The 26,542-nt window shown below is 38.5% G+C and overlaps 1 non-coding gene across 1 annotated transcript; it reads left to right on the top strand.

Moving 5' to 3' along the window:
• Window positions 1–2,548: 2,548 nt before the first annotated feature.
• LOC126019659 (U6 spliceosomal RNA) lies at window positions 2,549–2,655 on the top strand. Its single transcript, XR_007499290.1, has one exon. It is a non-coding gene; the product is annotated as a U6 spliceosomal RNA (small nuclear RNA).
• The last annotated feature ends 23,887 nt before the right edge of the window (window positions 2,656–26,542 follow it).

Here is a 26,542-nt window from a genome sequence, read left to right as displayed (position 1 = left end):
ATGAACCTAAGTGCCAGAATACAGAATACAGTGCGTAGGGTGTTTGACTTACATGTGGCCAACCCAGATTTGATCCCCAGCATCCAGTCTGATCCTCTGAGCTTTCCAGGAGTAATTCCTGAGTGCAGAATCAGAATTAAGTCCTGAATATTGCCAGGTAAGACCCAAAAACAAACAAAACATCCTACAACTAGAAAGTACTGGATCTAGATTTAAATACTCTTCACAGTAAATGGCAGAACCTCAGCTGAGCACTGTTTTTCAGTCTCAAGAACCCACTTGCTCTGTAGCCTGCTGTTAATTACTCATCTTATCTTATCCGAATCCTGTCCTAATTATTTCCTAGTTCATTGTTTCCTTATAAGTATTTCCCTGCCCACTATGGAGAGCATTAATGGTGATCAAGGGAGAGGCTTGGCAAAGAGTTTTGTAACGCCCACAGCATTACCTCCTTCTTCCCCTCCAGAGCTCAGCACAGCAAAATGCAGTCAGTGGCCTTGATCAGAACTCGGGCAGAAATCAGACTCAGCTGATGAGAAAAACATGACTTTGAGGCCACAAAAACAAAACAGTCCTGCTGCCAGAAGACAGTTAGATGGTGTAGGCAGAGTTCCGATGGCCGTGAACACATTGCCAAGTTCAGGTTGAGCTGCATTTCAGCAAGATGCTATTTGTTCACTGGGTTCATCATCAAACAGTTTGGAATGAATGTTAGACCACTGACTGTTGTCTTCACTCACTTGTGCCAGCTCTTTTCTCTCAGACTCTGACCACTCTTAAGAGACATATTAGTTTCAATAGAAAGTTTATTTTTTTTCCAGAGTTGGTCAACTTAAAAACTTAAAAAAATATTGAGAAGAAGAATTATTCAAATATGTGCCAGAGAGATAGCATAGTCAGGATAAGGTGTTGCCTTGTACATAGATAATCCCATTTTACTTCCTGGCATGGCATACAGTCTCCCAAGCACTGCAAGAGTGAACCCTGAGCACAGAACTAGGAATAATCACAACCACATGTGGTCCAACCACACTCTCCCAAAATTATTCAGATGTATTATAAATAAATATGCATTCAGATGATTCATTACTGCTAGGGAGAGCAGTACAATGCAATGAGGAGAGCTAAGGGGGCAAAGCACAACCTAGTATATGCAAGACCCTGAGTTTAATTTCAGGCACTGATAGACCCCTTCCTCCAGATCTGCTAGGTATGGCCCCAAATGCACTTCTGCTGAACATGACACACTAGTGTTTTTTTCACACAGAACTATCAAAGAGCATCACTGTGAATGTACATACATGCACAACCCTTTCTGCTTAAAAGTGACTAGTAAGGGAGGGACAGCTTAATAGGCTAGTCCACTTGCAGGAGGCTCAGTTTCCATCCCCAGAACTGCAAGGTTTTAAGCACTTCAGAAAAACCACAAAAGAAAGAGGAGCCCTCAACCACTGCTGGGTGTATTGGTTGCCTAGAACCCAATCCCACAAGAAAAAGTTGTTAGTGAAGAAAAATTTGCATTCAAAAACAATTTTTACATTTAGGTTAACAAGTACCATCTTGAGAAAATATATTCTTTTTAAAAAGATTAATAAATAAATAGCTTTGAAGCAAACAATATGTTTATATCTGTAGTATGCTATAGGTTTTTTGTTGTCGTTATTTTTTGGGTCAGACCTGGAGCTTCTCAGGCATTATTCCTAGCTTTGTGTTCAGGGCTCACTCTAGCAATGCTTGGAGGGATAAAACTGGTATCAACCACGGGCAAGACAAGAATCCTAACTTCCATCCAGCCCCTAGAGTAAGATATATCCTTAAATGCATAGCAGACACTCTTGCCTGGCCATACTACCCACTTGCAGGTCTTAAGTTTGAGAACAAAAGAAACCTCAAGCAGCTTGAAAGCCCTATGAGAGAGGAGAGATGATTTCTGGCCCACACTCAAAACCATGACCTTGGAGAAGTACCTTTCCTCCCCAGGGAATTTGTTTTTCCAAATTCAATACAAGGGTTTCCTGGATGTGCTCCCAAGGACCTTCCAACTCTGCCCTTCATACTGACTATTCTGGGGACAGGAGCAGTGCAGATATGCCTGGCTGTGATTTATATGTGAGGCTTGCAGGGAGACAGGAACTGACAGGAACTCTGTAGGCACAGACTAAGATTAACTGCACTTAGAGGACTTCAATAACTAGGAAAATGATAAACCCAGAGAAATTGGTCTTGGGACAAAAAGGAGAATTAGTACTTTGAGAGGAACACTGGGATTGAGTTCTAAACAAAAAGTCAGTGGAATTCTCTGATTTTAAGCAAGGCACAAGAAATATGAAGGGGAAAATAACTAGTACAGCTCTTAGGATAGGTAAGACAGGTTGACCCTTTTATCACTGCTGACAGGAATGTTACCTGGTCCAGCCACTATGGAAAAAAATTTCTTAAAAAAAAAAAAAAAAAAGTAAGAATGGAGTTCCTATTTGACCCTGCTATCTCACTTCTAGATGGCTTGCATGCAATTGGCCCAGATTAATCCTCAAAAACAAGCACTGCCGTGCTCGCTTCGGCAGCACATATACTAAAATTGGAACGATACAGAGAAGATTAGCATGGCCCCTGCGCAAGGATGACATGCAAATTCGTGAAGCATTCCATATTTAAAAAAAAAAAAAAAACCAAAAAAAACAAGCACTGCCAAAGTGATCCCTGAGCACAGTGTTGGAGTGAGCTCTCAGCACCATCAGGTATGGCCTAAAAAAATTGAGAAGACAGAGCAATAGTACAGCAGGTAGGCCATTTACCTTGCATGTGGCCCACCTAGATTTGATCTCCACCATCCATATGGTCCCCTGAGCCCTGTCAGGAGTGATGCCTGAGTGTATAATCAGGACTAAATTCTGAGCATAACCAGGTGTGGGCCAAATCCATTTAAAAAAATGAGTGGAAGGCACCTGGGTCAGAGAGACAGGACAGGAGGTGAGGTTTTTGCCTTCATGTTACCACAGTAGCCACAACCCTGGTTCAAACCTTTGGCTCCCACTATAGTCCCCTGATCACCTTAGGGGTCAATTCTGAGCACAATGCTAAGAATATTCCCTGAATACCACAAAATATGACTCAAGAGCCAAAAGCAAAAAAAAAAAAAAAAAACAAAAAAAGAATGAAAAGTCCCTGCTTTTGTGAGCCCCACTTTGACTTTTGGAGGAGACAATTGGACAAAACTAGTTATGTAATGTCATTTCCTCATCTATAACATAGGAATAGTGGATAGAGAGCACTATAGTAATAGAGCCTTTGCCTTGCACATAGCCACCACAGGCTGTACCTCGGTTTGATCCCCAGCATCCCATATGGTTCCCCAAGCCTGCCAGAAGTGATTTCTGAGCACAGAACCAGGAGTAGCCCCTGAGCACCACAGGATGTGACCCAAAACAAAACACATAAAAAATAATAATATGGAAATAATATCCACCTCAAATTATTTTAAAGCTTGAAAGGGAGGTATGGTGTTGGGAGGAGTGTTGGGACACTTGTGAAGGAAAGTGGCTCTCTGATGATGAGCATGGTGTTGAAATGATGTGTACATAAAAAAATATTATCAGCAGTATTTGAAATCTTAGTACCTCAATAGAAATGGTTAAAAATACATTTTTTCACAGCCACAAGGACAGTCTCCATGTGTGGGGGGAGGTCAAACCCCTTGTTGATGGTCTCCAAGTCTAAGAATGACTCCCAGAATGATAAATTGAATCCCATTCTTCCGTCCCCCCTTTTGGGGGAGACTTTGATAATAATATCCGACGTGAATAATCAACAAATGCAAAAGATTAGGGGACCAAAGGTTCAGCAAAGAAAGTCTTTTGTCAGTTGCAGCCAGCTCCAAAAAGCAAACCGAACAAGCCGTCAGTTCTGGCAAAAGAGCTCCCTATGCCTCCCCAACAAGCTATTTATTTGTTTCCTCAATCACCCCCACCTGGAAGATCCAGGTGGGATGACAGGCAAAAACAATATTACAACAATTACTCAACAATCATGTTTGTACCAGCCCTGCTTTATAGATTCACTCTTCTCAAGCAAGATGTCAACTAAGCCATGAAAAACCATGTGAACACTGGCCATATGGCAGAAAGCTGGCCATCTTGGGAGAAGAGGGTGGGTCCAGCCCTTACCCTGCCAAAGCCACACTGTCTGTATCCATCACCCAGAATCACCATTTTACCAATGGCTTCACTTCACCACCCTTCTACGATCCCCTTGGAGGATACTGACCTGAACCTACTTTAGGTCTGCTGGTTTGGGGGCTGATATAACCAAGGCTTTTTGGGGGGCTTGTGCAGGCACCCTTCTCCTCACAGCCTTTTTCAGGAGACCCAGCAGCTGAGAACAAACCCCACAAAAGTCACAATATCAGTAATAGTGTTTTAAATTGCAAGACAACTTCATTTGTTTGATACTTTTAACCCCATAGGAACATAGCAATTTAGCAGAATGTACAGCTGATAAGAGCTTACTAAACCTTCTGTTATTGTATTAATAACTTCATTAGAGATACAATAATTTTCACAAATTTGTTTGCTTCTGTACTTTTTCTTTTTTTTTCTTCTTTTTTTTAAAAAAATAGCTCATTGATTGATTGATTGATTGATTGGTTTGGGGGCCACACCCACTGGCGTTCAGGGGCCACTCCTGGCTTTGTGCTAGAATCACCCCTGGCAAGCTCAGGGGACCATATGGGATGCTGGGAATTGAACAGGGTCCCTCCCAGGTCAAAAGCCTCATTGCTATGCTATGTGTCCGGCCCCTCTTTTTCTTCTTTTTAAACTTTTTTCTTCTATTCCTTTTTTATCCATTCTATTCTTTTTTATTTTTGTTTGTTTGTCTTTGGGTCACACTCAAGCAGCGCTCAGAGGTTACTCCTGGCTCTATACTCAGAAATTGCTCCTGGCAGGCTTGGGGGACCATATGAGATGTCAGAATTCGAACCACCTTCCTTCTGCATGCAAGACAAATGCTTTACCTCCATGCTATCTCTCCAGCCCTATTCTTTTTTTTTTTTTAACAACTTCTCTCTCAGTTATCTGGAAACAAACATATTATGATCAACTGTCAACTATGATGCATTTCCTTTAAATAAAGTTAAAAAACACATATATCATAATAAATTGAATAAAAGAAAGTCTATTTAGGCCAGAACAATAGTGCAGAGGTAGGGGCTTTTGCCTTGCATGCGACCAATCCAGGGCAGACTTCGGTTCGATCCTCGGAGTCCCACATGATCCTCCAAGCCAGTAGTGATTTCTGAGTGCATAGCCAGAAATAACCCCTGAGCATCACTGGGTGTGGCCCAAAAACAAAAAAAAGAGAAAAAAAAGAAAGTTTATTTGTAAAAATTACATTTTTTAAAATAGAATATTTATAAAGTATTTACTTTTAAGTCAGACATATAAGTGCTTAATAAGTAGAGGAATAGTAATGGGGTTGTTGTTGTTATTATTATTATTATTATTATTGGACCTCATATTTCCCCCAAGAACTACCAGGCTACAAGTATGAATTAAAATGCTTTAACAGTAATCACTCTAATTCCCCCCCAGCTAATAGCCCCCTGTAATTACTTAGTCCATCATGAGATATGCAAATACCAGATGTTGTCACTTATCTGTAGCATATAGAGTGACAAGACAATGGTAGTTATCAAATGATGTCAACCCCTTGGCCCTGGATTACAGAAATGAGAATGCCATGAAAGGCAGAGGGGTTGAGAGGGAATAAGGAGATAGACTAGAGATAACATGAGGACATCAGTTGATCTGCTTTCCTATATTCATTGCAGCACTATTTACTGCAGCATCCCAAGGCTACCAGAGCCCAGTGCTACAAGGTTCACAGGGACCCATGAAGTCCAGCTGCCAGCCGGGACAAAGAGCCCACCCAGAGATGTCAACATGTAGTGACCACCCACCCAAGACTGAAAGAGAGAGAAGAGAAGAAACTATGTTTATTTTTTATTCCTCCTGGTGTCTGAGGCCTGCCATAGGGGTTTCAGAGTTGCCACAGGGGTTTCACAGCTGCCCAGGGGTTTCAGAGAGAAAGAGAGAGTTAGATGGAAATTCACCAGCCAGAGGTGACTGGAGAGGCCTGAGTTCAAAGAAGAAAGAAAAGGGAGTAGTACAAAGCTGGCAGCATCTCTCCCATGCTTTATCTCTGTTCCCCCCTACCACCACACACACACACACACACACACACACACACACACACACACACACACACACACACACACACCAAAAGGTCTGCTCTGGTCACTATCCTAGGCCCCCACAACAGTCCAAGTTTTTCCTTTTATACCTGGCATGACAAGGGGGTATGTCCAGAGGGTGTGTCTAGGGGACGTTCATGTTCAACTGTCATTACAGTGGGATATTCAGGAACGTGTTCAAGTCCAATTGCCAAGTGGGGATATCCATGGGTGTTTCCAAATCCAACTGCCATACAATTTACAATATCCAGGATCTGGAAACAATCCAAGTGCCCGAAAACAGATGAGTAGCTAAAGAAACTGTGGAACATCTACACGATGATATTATGCAATTGTTAGAAAAATGAAGTTATGAAATTCGCTTATACATGGATGGATAAGGAGATTATTATGCTGAATAAAATCAGTCCAAGTGATAGAGATAGACAGAATAGCCTCGCTTATTTGTGGAATATAAGAAAAAATATAATATGATAATAATATCTAGAGACAATAGAAATGAGGGTCAGGAGACCAGTCCAGGAAGCTTGCCACAGAAGTGGAACTTTGCAGTATGGTAGAGAAAGAACCACTAAGAAATGATAGTTGGGATTGATCATTCTGGACACAAACTGGGTGCTGAAAGGGGATTATTTGCATGGTAGCTCTTAATTAACAATAATGCAAACCACAGTGTCCAAAAAGTAGTGGGGGGAGTATGTGTGAGAGAAGAAAGAAGTAAAATATTTGCCTCAGAGGCAGGCAGAGGGGAGGGTGGAGGAAAACTGGGTTCATGGAGGGAAATGTGCACCAGTGAAGGGTGCTGTACATTGTATCACTAAAACTCAATCACAAACAATTTTATAACCATGGTGCAAAATAAATAAGAACATCGGCTGAGAGTCTTGGGCACTTGGTGGTAAGGAGAATCTATCCTATTTAAAATAGTGTCTAATACTACCAAGTACCTAGAAATCAACCCAACAAGAGAGGTGAAAGACCTATACAATGAAAAATTCAAAACACTTAAGAAATTGAAGAAGACCTAAGGAAATGGAGACACATTCCATACGCATGGATTGGAGAATCAATATCATCAAAATGACTATCTTACCTATTCAATGCAATCCCTATCCACATTCAGACAGCATTATTAGAACAATCAATTATAAAGTTTGTGTGGAACCATAAAACACCTAGGATAGCCAAATCTATATTGAAAATCAAGAAACTTGGAGGTGGGGCAGGAGAGATAGCACAGTAGTAGGGTGTTTGCCTAAGGAGCCAAGAACTTGAAATGAAATAAAGACAGTCTCTTCAACAAATGGTGTTTGAACTATTGAATATCCATATGTAAGAACTTAAAGATCAATCCATATCTCACACCTTACACAAAAGCCAATTCAAAGTAGGTTAAAGACCTTGACTTTAAACCTGAATCCATAAATATCATTAAGGAAAACATAGGCAGAACACTTCCAAGACTTAGACCTCAAAGAATTTTCAATGATAGGATGTCAATGACAAGGACTATAGAATTAAATCTGAATAAATGGTACTATGTCAAACTAAAAAGTTTCTGTATGGCAAAAGAAACATAGACTAAAACCAGAAGACAACTTCTGGGAGAAAATTTTTGCACTCAACACATCAGATAATGGTTTGATATCTAGGTTTTACAAATTTCTCACAAATGTTAACCCTAAAAAACCCTAAAAACTCCATCAAAAAATAGGAGAGGAAATAAACAGACACTTCTCTGAGGAAGAACAACAGATGGCCAACAAGCATTTGGGAAATCCAAATCAAGACAATAATGAGATATCATCTTATACCAGTGAGGATAGCACATATCAAAAACAATGGGAACAATCTCTGTTGGCAGGAATGTGATGAGAAAGAAACTTTCATCCACTGCTCGTGAGAATGTTGCCTGGTCCAACCCCTATGAAAAATAGTTTGAAAGGTTCTCAGTAAACTCAAAATTGAGCTGCCATATAACCCAGAAATTCTACTTTGGAGAATCTATCCCAGGACAGAATAACATGCATCCAAAAAGATATATGTACACCACTATTCATTACCGCACTCAGTAGGATAGTTAAGACTTGGAAAAAACATAGATGTCCAACAACAAACCAGTGGATCATAAAGATATTGGGGCCAAAGCAGTGGTGTGGTGGGAGGGTGTTTGCCTTGCATGCAGATGACCTAGGAGGTACCATGGTTCGATTCCCCCAGCATCCCATATGATCCCCCAAGCCAGGAGTGATTTCTGAGTGCATAGTCAGGAGTAACCCCTGAGTGTCACTGGATGTAGCCAAAAAAATAAAGATATGATACATATATGCAAAGGAATACTACATAGCTGTAAGTATGTAAGTTGCAATTTTCTGCTACATAGATGGAACTGGAAGATTTTATGTTAAATGAAGTAAGCCAAAGAAAGAATGATAAATACAGAATTATATCATTTATATGTAGTATTTAGAATAAGTGCATGAAGAAATGCAATGGTTTAAATGGGAATTGTCTTGAACACAGTTGGCCCCTAAGTATAGCAAGAAGAAGGAAATAAATTGAGTGGATAAAGAGAAAAACAAATATGAAAGGATGGGGCAAGCTTAGGTGTATTTGGTGGTGTTAACTAAATATCCAAGTCAAAGGCAATAACAGTGGAATTAAAACACCCAAACTTCAACAATTTATACGTAAGAGCCACAGTGATGGCACAGCAGTAAGGTGTTTGCTTTGCATGCAGCCAAACTTGGACAGACCCAGCTTTGATCCTGTATCCCATTTGGTCTCTTAAGCCTGCCAGGAGCAATTTTTGAGGGCAGAGCCAGGAGTGTCGCTGGGTGTGGCAAAAAAAGATAATCTAAAATTTAAATGGGCCTGTTATACTAGCAGGCTTGGAGACAAAGGGTGGTGGTATGGAATGCACTTGGGGAACATTGGTGAAGGGAGGTGGACACTGGTGGTGAGATTGGCCCTGATTCATTGTATGTTTGAAGCCCAACTATGAAGGACTTTGTAAATCACAATGGTTTCAAAATATTTTTAAAAAAGAATAGTATTATGTTGTATATTTGATATTTCTTAGAGAACAGATGTTAAAATTTCTCATTAAAAGAAAAAACTATTGCTGTGTGTGATGACTAATTTTAAGTAGGCTTATTGTGGAGATACTTTATAATATATTAAATATTAAATCATTATGCTACATATCTGAAACTAATATAATGTCATATGCAAGTATATCTTAATTGTTTTAAAGACATTAAAGTTGTCACTCAAGCCCCAAAAGACGTTAAAGTTGTACCAAGAAAATATAGAATATTATCTGTTTTATTTGGTTGGTTCGTTTAATATTTGAACTGCCCAACCAGTGACCTAGAGACCCAAAAGCCACTGCTAGTAATACTCAGATAATCAGGGGCCAGAACAATATTACAATGGATATGGGCATTTGCCTTGCATGCAACTGACTAGATTTGATCGCCAACATCCCATATGATCTCCTGCGCACTGCCAGGAGTGATCCCAGAGCACAAAGCCAGGAGTAAGCCCTAAGCATCACCTGATGTAGCCCCCCCCCCAAAAAAAACACTAATACTCAGCCGACCATGCCAGCATTTTTTGGGGGTCACACCCAGCAGCACTCAGAGGTTACTCCTGGCTCTATGGTCAGAAATTGCTCCTGGCAGGCTTGGGGAACCATATGGGTTGCCGGGATTTGAACCACCATCCTTTTGCATGCAAGGCAAATGCCCTACCTCTATGCTATCTCTCCAGCCCCCCATGCCAGAAATTTTATGTGAGGCTCATGAATACTGTGTTACTTGGGCTCTCTGGTGCCAGAGTTCACCAAGACTATAAAGCAATGCTCAGTAGCTCCAGGCTGCACTCAGTAATATTCAGGAGACTTTAAGGGATCCAATCCAGGTCTAGCATGTGCCCTGATCATTGTAATATCTCTTACCCCAAAAATTCAATCTTATTGTGAACTGGAAGAGAAGAGAACTGGAAATAATTTGGGAATCAGCAATAATGATTCCTTGAGGACTCATTAAAAGAGAAAATAGCTTTTTACAGAGAGAAAGGCAGTGAAAAGAGTGGGAGTTTGTTAAGTGTGGATTCCACAGCAAAGGTAAGATATGGAAGGGTTAATTTTTCCAGGCCTAGTTCAGACAGGCACCTGTGAAATACTGATGCAAGATGAGGAAGACACGACCTGTTGAAAGGCAGTATTAGATGAGGGCAAAAAGAACATTACCTCCTGGCCTGGATGTTGAGGCTCTCTGGAGTCCTGCACAACCAATTTCTCTAGTTGAGTTCCCAACTCCATGTACATACTCACATGTTAATCAGCCGGGCAGAACACAGGCAGACAGTGCCCATCCTATTGTTCATTGTCTATCTGTACTTCTCCCTCTTGGCTGCTTGAAGAAAAAAGAATGACTAAAAAGAAGGGTGACACCAACACTGGTCAGAAAGAAGAGGAGAAAGATTAAGCTTCCCCAATCTCACATACTGCTCCTTTCCAGGTTAGAGGAATATCTAGTTTTTCAGCCAGGTAATAAAATAAATCGGTATCTCGGGACAATCAGCAGTAGCATCAAGAAAAATCTTAACATCTTCAGAAAATTTATTGGGTTTGAAATTAGGTAAAAAAAAATTTCTATGCATTATTAGATCATACAACCTAAGTATTTATTATTCTTCTATTTTAAAAAGAAGGATCTTGTGTGACCAGAGAAACACCTTGACTGACTAAGCACATGTTTTTAGTGCAGGAAGCTGTATTCAATTCTGGCACCACATAGTCCCCAAAACATCATGGGAGGTGACGTCTGAACCTCATGGGAAAAGATCTGTGCACTTCTAGATGTCACACACACACACACACACACACACACAAACACACACCACATATTTAAGGAGTTTGCCTCAGAGAGGTCATTAGTTGTCCAAAGTCACAGCTAATAAGCGACACACCTAGGATTCAAACCCAAATCTGCCTGACTACAGATGCTGTGCAGTTAAGCACTGACAGTAAGACCAGACAGTGACACAAGACACAAGAAAGCTTTCCATTGCCTTGGCCTCAGGGGACATACCAATTAAAGGATCAGCCTGAGCCAGACAATTCCCTGCTTAGCTCAGGCTTCACCACCCTCTGCTGATAATGAACAGAAGATTGGTCACACAAATGGTCAGAGGGAGCAAGAAGAACAAGAAAGCAGACTGAGGAGTGGGGACAGGGATGTGTCACGGGTTCCTCTTGGGTCCCAGTTGCCTACACCTGTGGGTTGATTAGATTAAACAGTCTAATCAAAGGGCCAGTTTGAATGTTACCCCCTTCCCACTCCAGGACTCAACAGAATGTTCCTGCCAGCCCTTACCAGGTCTTTTTTGAGCACCTTTGGTAGAAATGTGATTTGTGTTTTCCCTACGAAGTGAGGGCTGGGGTTTCGGGTTTTTGATGCTCCCTTTCTTCTCAGGCAAAAAGCACAAATCATCCCCTCGCCAGACCCCTTTAAATCAGTTGTTCTGGAGAATTCCTAATGACTGCAAGCCATCTACCGACATTAAAGGAATGGCAACGAGTTTCCTTCTCCACTGGCTGCAGGAAATCAGAACAGGGCCTGCCGAATTGGCCAGAGGGCAGGCGAGGGCAGCAGAGAGCTGGAGGCTGGAACTGCAGCTGGGCCTGCGGAAGTGGGTGGGCGGGACACATGCATGGCCAGCAACAGCCAAGGAAATCCCCCTCCTGGGGTTCACTCAGAGGCCAGTTCAGGTTGAAGTTTAATGCTGGGGGAGCGAGTTTAAGCCAGACCCAAGGAGAAGCAGAGATGCCAGAGACAACACCACTGAGAAGAGCACTGAGAACACGCTGGAGGTCACCAGAGGTCCAGGAGTAGCTCTGAACACCCGCCAACACTGCTCTCCCCAGGCCAGGGGAGCAGAGAGGAATTTAGGCAAAAAAGCAAAGACAAATTGCTTGGTTCATTTTATGAGGTCATTATAACCCTGATAACAAAATTTGTAAGAACAGCATATACACAAAATAAAAACAGTCTCGCTGTTTAACACTGGATTCATTTTTTAAAAAAATAAATAACAAACTGGAATAAAATATGTAAAATATCATCTATGGCAGCCCAGCAAGGTTTACACTAGCAACATAAGGATGGCCTGTACTAAAAATATACAGACCATCAATGAAAATAAATAAATCACCCAAATCTGGATCTGATAGCTACGTGCTAAATTTGCACTTCCATTTCTCCTGGGAGTTTTTTGGTTTTATTTTGAAAACTTTAGGAACAGGGGCCAGAGAGGAAGTGCAGGGGTTAAAAATCTTGCACTCTACCAACCAACCGCAGTTCAATTTCATCCCCAGCACACAAACGGATCCCCCAGATATTGCCAGAAGTAATCCCTGAACACAGAGCCAGGTATCTGTGCTTCAAAGGATGTGGCCCAAATAAACAAAATAAAAAACTAAGAAGCAAAATTTTAGGAAGAATTGGATAATCTCAACATAACAAAGAAGATCAATATCTTTCTTTTTTTTTTTCTTTCTTTTTTTTTTTTTTTTTGGTTTTTGGGTCACACCCGGCGGTGCTCAGGGGTTCCTCCTGGCTGTCTGCTCAGAAATAACTCCTGGCAGGCATGGGAGACCATATGGGACACCGGGATTCGAACCAACCACCTTTGGTCCTGGATCGGCTGCTTGCAAGGCAAACGCCGCTGTGCTATCTCTCCGGGCCCCAATATCTTTCTTAATGTTGAAGATTTCTAGGGGCTGGGGAGATGGCCATCTTTCAACCATCCTCATGCTGTTATATAAATACATTATGCCGTTGAAGGAAAACTGAAATTTCACTTAAATAAATCGATTTTAAAAAATCGATTTTAAATAATAATATTGATATATATTTCAACTGCTTTCTTTCAATATTTTATGTAATAAAAATAAATTTAAAAAGAAGAACATTGTACTTTACTTTTCTATAGACATAAAAGAAAACATCTAAAGGAAAAATTCCAATGAGAATTTCCAGAAATTTCTAGAAGAATTTCCAAAAAAGACATGCAGACTTAAAATTTTAAAAAGTTTTCCACCAAATTTTGCAGCTGCACACCCCAAATGCATCATGCCAGGGGTCCAACTTTATTGCTTTACTACTGATCTCTGCAGAGACACATATCTGACAAAAACTTCTGATATGCCAGGTTTGGGGCTGAGAACTCAGGAGTTTTCTTGGAGTGAATATGAGCAGCTTCCCACAATCCCATACTTCCGGAAGCTCCAGCAGCTACAGACATGCCCCACAGTTACTGCCATGTCAGCTTATCAGCCTAGCTCCGCAGATGCTAGAATTCCTTGAGCTCTAGGCAAGCTCCAAATCTTTCAATACTGATATTCCAGTTGGAAGCCACCAAATTAGATGTGAAGCATAGAAGTCACCGAAATTCAACAAACAAAACCAATAACACAAATGCACTATTAGCAACAAATAGTTTAATAAACAATATATAACAAGTTAAACAAATTTTCTGTTCATGATTTTTTTCTGATTATGTCATTATCATTTAGTTGTAGTAGTCACTGTAAATTATTCAATCCTGTCAAGGTTACAGGCTTGAGATAGGATAGGAAACAGGAACATGGTAAAAGAAATATTACACTGGTGGTGGGATTGGTGTCAGAAACATTGAATGCCAGAAATAATTGTATTGTAAGCAACTTTGTAAACTACCATTTTTAAATAGTTAAAAAATTAAAGTTTAAAAATTAAATAAACTTTACTTTTATTTTAAAAATTAAGTAAACTTAAATGTATTAATTTATGGGGCTGGAGAGATAGCGTGAAGGTAAGGCATTTGTCTTGCATGCAGAAGGATAGTGGTTCGAATCCGGACATCCCATATGGTTCCTCCAAGCCTGCCAGGAGAGATTTCTGAGCATAGAGCCAGAAGTAAATTATTTATCATTTTTAAATGTGACTCAAAATTTCCTTGAGCCTTTTTTCTTTATCCTTAAATATTTTAAGCTTTAAATTTTTCTTTAATATATGTTTAATATATTTTGTAGTGCAAATCCTAGTCAATTTTTCTCTCCACTTTTGTTTGTCTGAAAAGATAAGTCTTTATCTTCATTATTAAGGATATTTTTCATAGATAGAGATTTCTAAGTTGGTATATTTTTCCTTTGGTACTGTAAAGATTTTGCAAGCCATGTCATTTCTGTAATCATTAATGTCTTTGTTCTTCTGTACATAATTTACCTCTGAGTTTCTAACTGTGTTTAAGATTTTTAGTTCTTGTTATTTGTTTTCAATACTTTGACTATGTTGTGCCTTCATTGTGACCCACTGCCTAGGATTTGTTAAACATTTTGTTCTATGGATTTTAGTTTATATTAAATATAAAAGCTTTTGTGACTCTTCACCCATTTTTGAACATTAGTTACATGCAAATTATACTACTTGTATGTTTCATTGGTTATAGAATCTCTTTTCCTTCTTTATGTTAGTACTTGAAAAGTTTCTACTGCTGTTTCATGTGCACTGTTCTTTCATGCAGTGTCCAATCTGCTAAGCTCATCCAATAAATTTTTCATTTTATGTATTGTAGTTGTCTGTAATTTACCTTTTATTTATCTTTATATCTATCATTTCATCTCCCTCTATCCATTACCCTTTAATACTTGGATACATTTATAATGACTAGTTTAAAGGTTTTTTCCTGCAAATTCCATTATTTCTTTATTCCTAAAATCTGTTTTTATTTATTAGTTCTCCTATGAATCAATTTATTGCTTTTTCTCAAAACTAGAAACTTTTCAAATGCTGGGTATTGGAAATATTTCAGTATTAAGTGTCTTTATATTATCTTTCAAAGAAAGTAACTTTGAGGGGCTGGAGTGATACACAGCAAGTAGGGTATTGCAAATGACCAAGTAGGGTTTAATCCCCAGCATTCCATATGCTCCCCTGTCTACCTCCAGGAGTAACTCCTGAGCAATGCCAGGTATGGCCCAAAAACAAAAATAAAAAACAAAAAAAATGTACGTAACTTTGAGTCCTGAAACATAAAAGGATATTAATTTTTAAAACTAGTGATATTCAAATAAAGTTTCTGGTTTGCTCAGAATTTTATATTAATGATAATTTTCTTTTTTAAAATACCATCTCCCAAGACCTACTTATCCTTAAGTAACTTTAGTTTAATTATCAATGTCCACTGGTTTTTCTTATTATTGTTTATTTTTTAATCATTATATTACTTAATTTTTTTCTTCTGACCTATTTCCTTTGGGGGTGGGTAAGAAACATCACTAAAATAGACATATAAATGAAAATTTATTTCCAAAATATCATATTTAAGCTTGGGGTAAATGTCAAATGAAATTACTGGGTTATGTGTAATTCAGTATTTTTTATATATACCAACCTCACTCATGTGAGGTGATATTTCATTATCATTTTTATTTGCATTTGCCAAAGATAAGTAATGAACACTTTATATGCATATTGACCATATGTATGTCTTCAAAAAATTGTCTGCTCAGCTCTACTCCCCATTTTATGGTATTTTATTGTGTTTTATAAATCTTGGGTATTAGGCCTTTGTTAGCTATATGAAAGGGAATATTTTCTTCCATTAAGTAGGTTGTATTTTAGGGGCCAGAGAGATAGCATGGATGTGAGAGGTTTGCCTTGCATGCAGAAGAATGGTGGTTCAAATCCCGGCATCCAATATGGTCATCCATGCCTGCCAGGGATGATTTCTGAGTGCAGAGCCAGGAGTAACCCCTGAGCACTGCCGCGTGTGACCCAAAAACAAAAAAACAGAAACAAAACAAACAAAAAAGAGTAGGTTGTATTTTTATTTTTTGTAGAAGGTAAAAAAGTTTATTGGAAATTAAAGGAGAAAGGAGAAGAAACTCGCAGTAAGAGGGAATCTAAGCATAGAATTAAAGTCTGCTTTTTATTTTTTATTTTAATTTTTCATCTATTTTTATTTATAATAGTGTTAACTTTATTTTACATGTATATATTTCTACCACATTCATCACTGATGTGTCCACCTCCTTCTCCTATGCTTTTCAGTGCCATTCTCTTTTAATATCCTCCCGAATTTAGATCTGTGGATCAGTTCTCCCATTGTGTTGTCTTTGCCCTTTCTTGCTACCTTATTGTGTAACTAAGCAATGCATGATAAAAAATTTACTTATATATTTTCTCACTTGTTTGTTTTTACTTTGTTTTGCTTTTCTTAGCCAAAATAGCACCATCAAATCATTGAAGACACCTCTAAAGTCAACATCATGAGATTTCTATCTATTCTTTTATGTATTTTATGGACTCAGATATAATATCCCATTTTGAATTAATTCTTTTGCAATGAAAGATAAAGTACCAGATTTTTTTTGTATGTATTAGCCAGATGTAGTTAACCAGTTTTCTAAACATCATTTGTTGAAGAGGCTTTCCCTGTTCCACTTCATGTACCTAGCCAGTCATAGATTAACTCTCCTCCATATCTGGAGATACAGGCTTATCTCCAGACTCTCAACTCAATTCCATTGGTCTAAAAGTTGACCTTTGTTCCAGTACCACACAATTTTGATTACTATAGTTTTGTTAGATAATTTTAAGTAAGGAAAGAAAAGTCTTAATCTTATTTTTCTCAGGATTGCACTATGGTTGTTTAAATATTTTAGCTATTAATATAATCATATTTTAAATGTTAGCTATTAAAAATAATAATAAACATTAATAAACATAGGGAGCCAGAGAGATAGCATGGAGGTAAGGCATTTGCTTTGCATGCAGAAGGATGGTGGTTCAAATCCTGGCATCCCATATGGTCCCCTGAGCCTGCCAGGAGTGATTTCTAAGTGTCGAGCCAGTAGTAACCCCTGAGTGTTGCCGGGTGTGACCTAAAAACAAACAAACAAAAAAAACACTAATAAGCATAATAAACATTAGAATGAATGATAGTTTCTTAGTTCTTAACAAATACCCTGTGATTTAAATAAATGCTCAATGTAATATTGGGGTAAGCTTGGTGATTATATATTCTATAGAAAATTATCTTTGTAATTTTTATATATATCTAAAATTACTCTCAAATTAAAATGTTGCTTTTACATACATTTAAATTACTATTTATCTTACAATACAAAGTTGTATTTTCTACTACATTTTCTTCTAATTGAGTCTTCATATATAAGGGTTTATTTCCTGTTATTTCTAATTCCTTATTTCTTCCCTCATTTCTAAGTTTTCTAATTCTGATCTACGCTGTTCTTACTCTGTTGTTTTGAACAAGAATGTTATATTTTTATTTCCATTCTGAGAATGTAATTATGATTCATGTTGTTCTTTAACCTCTTGTTTTAAAATAGAATGTCATGTTTTTATTTCTTTTCTGGAGCATCTCTCTCCTGCATGTTTTTATTATCCATTGTTATGTTTTAAGCTACTTAGTCTTTTTCTTCACAAAATGTTGACCTTGACACTTTAGATTACGTTGATGTGTTTAATTTTCCTTTAGTTTATTCCATAGTTTAGGGGCCAGAAGTATAGTACAGCAGATAGGGTGCTTGTGTTGCACGTGGCTGACCTAAATTTGATCCACAGCATCCCATATGATCCCCTGAGCCTACCAGGAGTGATTCCTGAGTGCAGAGCAAGAAGTAACCTTAGAGAACCACTGGGTGTGGCCAAAAAAGCCAAAAAAATGTTTATTCAATAATTTAAAATAAATTTTATTTTAATTTTTTTTGTTTTTGTTTTTGTTTTTGGGCCACACCCAGAGGTGCTCAGGGGTTACTCCTGGCTGTCTGCTCAGAAATAGCTCCTGGCAGGCACAGGGGACCATATGGGACACCGGGATTTGAACCAACGACCTTTGGTCCTGGATCGGCTGCTTGCAAGGCAAACGCCGCTGTGCTATCTCTCTGGGCCCTTAAATTATTTTCTTTATTAACTTATAATTGATTTATATATTATGGAATTTCAGGTAGCTTCATATACCTGTGTATATGCAAATATCACCACTCCTACTACCAAAGTTCTAGTGTCATTGCACCATCAAAAAGACTCCTCACTTCTTTCCTTACTCCCGCTTCTTTCAGTATGGTAACAAACATAGTTCAATAAATGTAGGAGTTATGTTTGCTGTTTCTGTCCAGTATGTTTGCTTTAGTTTTTTATCCTCTACCAATGTGCGAAATCATGTAATTGTCATTTGCTTCTTTATTTAATTTAACATAACCAACTCAAGTCCAACCATTTTGTCCCAAAGGACACAACTTAACCTTTTTTAATGGCAGAGTAATATTTCCCTATGTGTGTGTGTATCAGTTTCTTTATTCGGCCATCTATTTATGAGTATGTAGAGCAACTCCATGTTTTGGTTATTATGAATATTGTTATGAGTACAAGCATGTAAATATCTTTCTATGGTCAGATTCTTAAATTAAATGTAATTAAATTAAATTATATGTAAAGAAAAGACAGTTTTGAAAGATCCAACACTCATCAAATTGCAAAGCATTTTGAAACAAAATTTAGAAACAAAATTGACTTTATTTAGACAAAATTTAGAAATAAAATTTAGAAACAAAACTGACTTTATCTGTAAAGATATAAGTTATGAAGCTTCTAAACCAAATAAGCACTTATTATCATCCTTTGAGTATAGATGACCTCAAGAAAGCAACAGTGATTCATATTTTAAAGGGTCCTTGTTTCTATCTGCTAGCACTGAAACATATCATATGAAAACCTTCCTCTCTTTATCCACTCTTATGTTTCCATTACCTAAGGAATATTTAAAATGAGGTCTTGAATAAATCTATTCAAGTATAAATAGTATAAATGTGCCACTTCACCACATCCAATAATGGGTCTATTATCTGATAGTTATTTGCTCCATCTTAAAAAAAAAGATAGGTGTATAGGAGTGTGTTAGCATATCATATGGAATTTCTACTTTTATTTTTAAAGGAATTTCTGTAGCAGCTGCTCCAATATAAAGTTTTACAAACAAGGTACCAGAATTCCGTTTTCTTTACACCATGGTCAACCCTGTGGTCAGTATTTCTGATGTTGTCTATTCCTTTTTGTTTTGTTGTTGTTGTTTTGTTTTATTTTGTTTTGTTTTGGGAGCATACCCAGCTGTGTTCAGGGCTTACTCCTGGCTCTATACTGAGAGATTACTCCTGGAGGAATCAGGGGTCCATATGGGATGTGAGGGATGAATCCCAGATCAGCCATGTGCAAGGCAAAATGCTTTGCCCACTATACTAACAATCCAGCCTTAACATTAGCCATTCTCTCAAAACTTCAATATGATTTGGGGTTGCTTTTTTCCTAAAAAGTAATGTTGAGCTTTTATTTTTTGTTTTCTTGTGGCTGTGGACTATCTTTATAATCATCTTTGGAGAAGTGTCTATTCAGGTTTTTTACCCACGTTCTTTTTTTTTTATAATTATCTTTATTTAAACACCGTGTTTACCCATGTTCTAATTGCTTATTTCTTATTGTTGGGTTGTGAGTTGTTTTTATTTTTTGAATATTAGTTTTTTGCATGATATGATCTACAAATATTGTCCCAATTCTTAGGTTACCTTTTTTATTTGGATTTCAGGTTTTTATTTATCTAATTATTTATTCATTTGTTTTGCTTTTGTATTTAGCCTGAACATGTGGGTCAATGCTGAATATCTGTCTTGTTTGCATGAGGTCAAAAATTGAATCCCAGTACCTCATCACCAAGAACATTCCATAGCAAAGCAGCCAGTGTGAAATCAGATGTCACAAATTTATGACACCCTAGTGCACTACAAGCAAGCATGCATAGATACCACAGTCAAATAAACAACCCACAGCAAGCCCTGTAACAAAGCAAGCAATCCCTGGGAAACAGTGCAAATGAGTATGTGGGCACCACAACAAAGCATACAATCCCCCAAGCATCACAACAATGCTAACAAAGAACAGGGAAGAGAATAATAGTTATATAGTGCACAGAATAATTTTTATAGAGAGGCTGGAATGGTGTCACAAGTGGTAAGGCATTTGCCTTGCACGGACTAACCTAGGATGGACCGCGGTTTGATCCCCCGGTGTCCCATATTGTCCCCCAAGCCAGGAGTGATTTCCGAGCACATAGACAGGAGTAACCCCTCAGCATCATCAAGTGTGGTCCAAAAAGCAAAAAAAAAAAAAAAAGTAATTTTTATAGAGAAAATATTCTGCAATGCTTGGGAAGTGGAGGCCTGTGGAGTTTCTCTTGGCAATGCTGGCCCAGTGAGTGGGGTTGACAGTTCTGTATTGACACCCAGGTCTTAAGGATGCTTAGAGGTCACTAAGGGCACACTCAGCAGTTCCAGCAGTCATGCAGTGCTGATTAAAGGTAAGGCCTTGCACATTCCAGGCATGTGTTCTACTTGAGCCATTCCCCCTCCCCAGTCCTAGAATAATATTTTTAAAGATTTTTCATTTTAAGTAGTCCTATTAGTTTATTGCTGCTTTTGTTTCCAAGGGCTTCTCAGGAGTTCAGGTTAGGGACAGATCCATACAAGGCATGCTTCCTAGCTCATGTGTTATCTCTTAGCCTCCTAGTTCCAGATCTTACAACTAAAATCTTTTCATTTTCTCAACATTGAGTATGATATTAGCTGTGGGTTTATCACATATGGCCTTTATTATAGTGACGTGTTTCCCTTCTTTATAAAAATTTATTGAGCATTCTTATCATAAGTGAATGCTGAATCTCATAAAAAGACTTTTTAACAGCTATTGATATAAATGATGTTTTGTGAGGAGTGAGAATGGGGTGTTGCCACATCCAGCAGTGCTCAGAGAAACATGCAAACACAGCATGCATGCATCCTAACACTCTGAACTCTTTTCCTGGCCATTCCCTGATCCCCCACCAAGATAATGGGATCTTTATCCTTTTTTTTATTTATGTGTATGTGTTAATATTCTCTTTGTTATAATTTTTCTAATATTATAGAACTCTTTTCTGTTCTGTGCATGTAGGTAGTCATTTTAAAGTTAAAAATTGGGGTTCTAACTACAGTCATGTTTGTAATCACGGTGTTTAAATACAGTATTAAAAAATAAAAATTGGAAAAAAATAAATAAAAATTCGACAAAATATTGGGGTTCTGCTCCTTCTTTCCTTATTTCTTTCCTTCCGTATTTCCTTCCTTCTTTCTCTCCTTCCTTATTTCCTTCATTCCTTGTCTCCTTCCTTCTTTCTTCCTTCCTTGTTTCTTTCCTTCTTTCTTTCCCTCCATCTCTTTCTCTTTCCTACCCTTTCCTTCTGCCCTGTCTGCCCTGCCCATTGAGTGTTTCTCCTGGTAGTGCTAGAAGAATCATTTGCTAGGAACTGACTGCAAGCCTCATCTCTCCAGCCCTCTCCAATCTAGTTGGGTTTTTTGTTTTGTTTTGTTTTGCTTTGCTTTGCTTTATTTGCTGCATTCAGGTTACTCCTGGCTCTGTGCTCAGAAGTCGCTCCTGGCAGACCATATGGGACGTCGGGATTCGAACCAACCACCTTAGATCCTGGATCGGCTGCTTGCAAGGCAAACGCCGCTGTGCTATCTCTCCGGCCCCACCAAGTCATTTAGTCATTTAATAAATGTTGCCTAAGGTCTTTAATTTACCTAACTAGTTTAAATGTTTTTTGTTTGTTTTGTTTTTGGGGTTTTTTCTTGTTTTTGTTTTTGGGCACACCCGGTGAATCTCAGGGGTTACTCCTGGCTATGCACTCCGAAATCGCTCCTGGCTTGGGGGACCATATGGGACGCCTGGGGATCGAACTGAGATCCAAGGCAAGCCTTGATAGGCAAGCACGGGCTAGGCAGACAGACTATCTCTAGCACCACCACGCAGGCCCCTAGTTTAACTGTTTTTAATGATAATTCAAGAAAATTCAAAAATTATGTTGTTTCTGCTCTTACTATTTCCTCAAAACTTCAATATATTTAATTTTTAAAATCAGAGTCAAGGTAGAGAATCTTAGATACTCTTAATTACCTTTCAGATAATATTTGACCAATGAAATTTAGACAAAATTTATCATTGAAATAAGGATCATCCAATACAGTTGTTGTAATAATGTATGTAAACATGATTTTTGTATACCTACTGTTAAGAAATTGTTATGTCTCATTTGTATTTGATCCATAATCTTCGTAGTGACCTTTTCACTAGTTTAACAGCCCACCAAGTAAAGGCACCAAGCATTATTCAGTTTGTTCATTATTGTTGCACTCATGAGTTGTTCCCATTTTCTTTCTGTCTCAGATGATGCAGTCATAAGTATTTTTGTACTTTTAGCTTTTGGTTCTGTTGAATTATTTCCTTATGATGGAATCCCAGGAGGGAGATTACTAGGTTAAGGGTAGAAACATCTCCCTGGCTCCAGCAATCTATAATTTGAAAATGTGTTTTGAGAATTATTTTTCTTTTTTCGGGGAAAGGTTAAAATAGTTGTTGATAATAAGGATCACATGAGGTGAATAGAATTATTTCCCAGGATCACTGGTTTTCTATCCCTTCTTCCAACCAAAAGTCTTTCCTATTCTTATTCAACTTCCACTTTTTCATTCATTAAGCCACCATGGTTAGAACTTTGTGACTTCCCACAAGTATGTGTGGTGTTCTACTCAAGTCTAATTCAACACACATGAACATAATCACATGATATAATGGTACTCAATCTAGATGCACATTGGCCTATATTCTTTCAATCATATGTTCTAAGTTATCCTCACCTGACCCCTCCTGATGCATTTCATATTCTTATAGAAATCCTATATTTTTTGCCTGAAGAGATCTGGTACAGGAAGCCAACCTCCTCCTCAGGCAGGTTTAGCATCAGTCTAGAGCAGCCTTGTAGAAAAGAAAAAGAGTAAATTCAATTGAACTAGTTGATATATATATATATATATATATACACACAAAAATAACTTTCTTATTTTTATTCCCCCAAAACTAGTAAGCTAGAAATAGCCTCTATGTTCGCCTAGATTCAGTTAACGTATTTGACTTAATCACAAGGTTGTCTGAATAATGATGTTACCCTGAACAGAAGTTCTCTTGAATTTGTACATGCAGATCAGTGAGAGTCACATATACAGCTCAAGGAAAAACAGTTAGTATAGAACTAAGGAAGAATAGAGGAACTGGGTGACTGGGCATGACACATGTAGATTCTAATATAACTGAGTTCTTAGAAGCACTGGGCATCATTTTCTTAAAATGTGTATCACCAGCGGCAAGAATGAGTACATAGCAGGTAGGGCATTTGTCTTGCACATGACTGATCCAGGTTTAATTCCCAGCATCCCATATGCTCCTGAGCCTGCCAGTAGTCATTTCTGAGCACAGAGCCAGATAGCCCCTGAGCACAGCCACGGATAGCCCAAACACAAACAAAACATTAAATTAAATTAAATTAAATTAAATTAAATTAAATTAAATTAAATTAAAAATGTGTATCACCATCTGTGAAGTCCAAAGCTTTTCCTAAAATTTCTTCAAATGCACAGAATGCATAGTCTCATGTCTTGATCTCCCAGGGCTAAATTCTTTGAGTACAATCTTCATTCAGCACAGTTCCAGTCCAAGTAAAAAATTTAAACCTTTTATGGAAATATATATATATATATCAGATAATAAATTAGCACATTTTTGCCAAAAATGTTAGAAGGGTGTCATAAGAAGGAATCCAATTACTTACTCTGCAACAAAGAGCCTAGAAACCCCATTACACTTACCTACTTTTTTTGGGGGGGGGCCACACCCCGCGGCACTCAGTGGTAATTCCTGGCTCTCTGCTCAGAAATTGCTCCTGGCAGGCACAGGGGACCATATGGGATGCCGGGATTCGAACCACTATTGGTCCTGGGTCAGCCACTTGCGAGGCAAACTCCCTATCTCTCCGGCACCTTACCTACATTTTTTCATTCCTTATCAGCATCCTTATGGTTTGCTCTTAACCCTAGTATCACACCTGTCCTCTTTGTGCTTACCATCACATACTCCTCTGGTTCCTGTATTCCTTCTTCCTTCTCAGTCCTCCTTTCCTTCCTCCCCTCATCTCTACGAAGTCAAAAACAAATCCATATTCTTATTTCATGCAGGAGATAAACCTGTAGGTCTTGTTGCTCCCCTATGGCTTCTTTACCTAATTATTTTCCAAACAAAGATACTTCCCTCCCAAGAGGAATTCCAGTGTCAGATCACTCAAAAGATGTTTCCACTTCAATACACACGTATAAACAAGTATGCAGGACTATCCTGATGCGTAGTTCATACCAGACAAAGTAATCTGATTGCCCTATTGAAAATGAACTTGCAAGAAAGTTAAAAACATCCTGTTGGGTTCAAAAGTATGCTTTTGGCCATGAAAGTTTAGCTGAATTCCCAAGCTATACCTGGGAAACTGCCTGGGCCTTGAAGGCATTTGACTAATTGCTTCTATAGGAAGAAAGACACCAAGGACTGGAAAAATAATATAAGGGTAAGGCATTTGCTTTGCATGTGTATGATCTTTTTTTTAATCCCCTATAACATATATGATCCCTTGAGCACAGCTAGGGTGAGAACAGAGCCGGGAATAGCCCGTAAGCACTGTAGGGTATAGCCTCAATCCAAAATAAATTTTAATGAACTAATTAAACAAAGATAGAAAATGTCTTTTTTTTTTTTAAGATGAACCAAAAAGTAAGTGTTGTGGTGGAAATCAGGAAGTTCTAATGGAACCAGGAAGAGAGCTGAAATGACTGGAATATATGCTTTGTATGCAGGACCCTAACTTCATTTCCTGGCACCTCATGTTCCCCTGATCACCACTAGAAGCACTGCCAGCACCAAGCCAGGTCTAAGCACCCTTTCTCCCAGCACTGCTGGGTGTGACCAAAAACAAAACAGAAAAAGAAAAAAGGAAGTTCTGGGATTTTTCAAATCTGCATGAACTCTTAAGAGTATTTCCCCAAAAAAAAAAAAAAAAGAGTATTTCCCGGTTTACCAAGTTGAGGTTAAAATGTTATCTGAAGGGCCCGGAGAGATAGCACAACGGCGTTTGCCTTGCAAGCAGCCGATCCAGGACCAAAGGTGGTTGGTTCGAGTTCCGGTGTCCCATATGGTCCCCCGTGCCTGCCAGGAGCGATTTCTGAGCAGACAGCCAGGAGTAACCCCTGAGCACCGCCGGGTGTGGCCCAAAAACCAAAAAAAAAAAAAAAAAAAGTTATCTGAAGCGGGATGCAGCTCGGTGATAGAGCACATTCTTTCTATATATGAGGCCCGGGGTTTGATCCCTGATACCAAAAATGAATAGATAAATAAATATGAAATCAATCTAGTTACAAAAATTGTGCAATAAGGGGTTCATATGGTCAAACTAGGGGGATAGATGAGTAATGAAACCTCAAGATATGTGGCTCGTTCTAGTTACTACCTAATGGCATTTAGAAAACAACCAATTTTTTTATTCTCAAGGATTATACAGGGTTAGTAATTTGCAAAGGGCATAACAAGGACAGTTTGTATCTGTTCCACAATGTCCTAATTCCCAGCTGGGAAGTCAGAAAGTTGGAGGTTACTCAATGGCTGGGTACTGGAATTATCTGAAGACTCTTTCATTCACGCCTTTGATGCTGGAACATCTACATGTGGTCTCCCCATCTGGACTTTCTCATAATGTGGTCGTTAGGGTCTGTGGTAAGAGGCCTCGAGGATTGCCCCCCAATGATCCCAACCACCTGGTATTCACAGCCTTGTGTAATCTCATCCCCTTGAGTAATTAGCTTCTAAACCAATAACATATGGTAACACTGAAGGAATATTTCTTTCATGATTAGGTTAAAAAAGATTGTGAGTTGTGTCTTATTAGTTGATTCTCTTCTTCTCTTGCTAGTTGTGATAAAGCAAATTGCTAATTTGGGGTGGAGAGGCCCATAAGTCAAGAAACTGAGGGTTCTCCTACCCAAGAAAGTGTTCCTTGTCCCAACTGCAATGTGACTGTATATGGAAGCTTCCCCACATCAACAAACAATTTAGACTCCCTGTATGGATCCCAGAAATCAAAAAAATTCAACTCTATCCTGATGTTATCAATCTGGAGATATTTTTAGATTGCACAGGAAAGAGTGCTCAATCTCCAAAGACCTCAGTCCTCTTCAGACCCCAGTCATAAACCCTGGCTGGTACCTGTGCTTCTGACTGGAAAATTACAAATCAGAGGTTCTGATTACTCCTTTCTCAGGTT

The sequence above is a fragment of the Suncus etruscus genome, chromosome 9, assembly GCF_024139225.1.
Source record: "Suncus etruscus isolate mSunEtr1 chromosome 9, mSunEtr1.pri.cur, whole genome shotgun sequence".
Classification (NCBI taxonomy): Eukaryota; Metazoa; Chordata; class Mammalia; order Eulipotyphla; family Soricidae; genus Suncus; species Suncus etruscus.
This window is presented reverse-complemented; position numbering and strand designations above follow the sequence as displayed.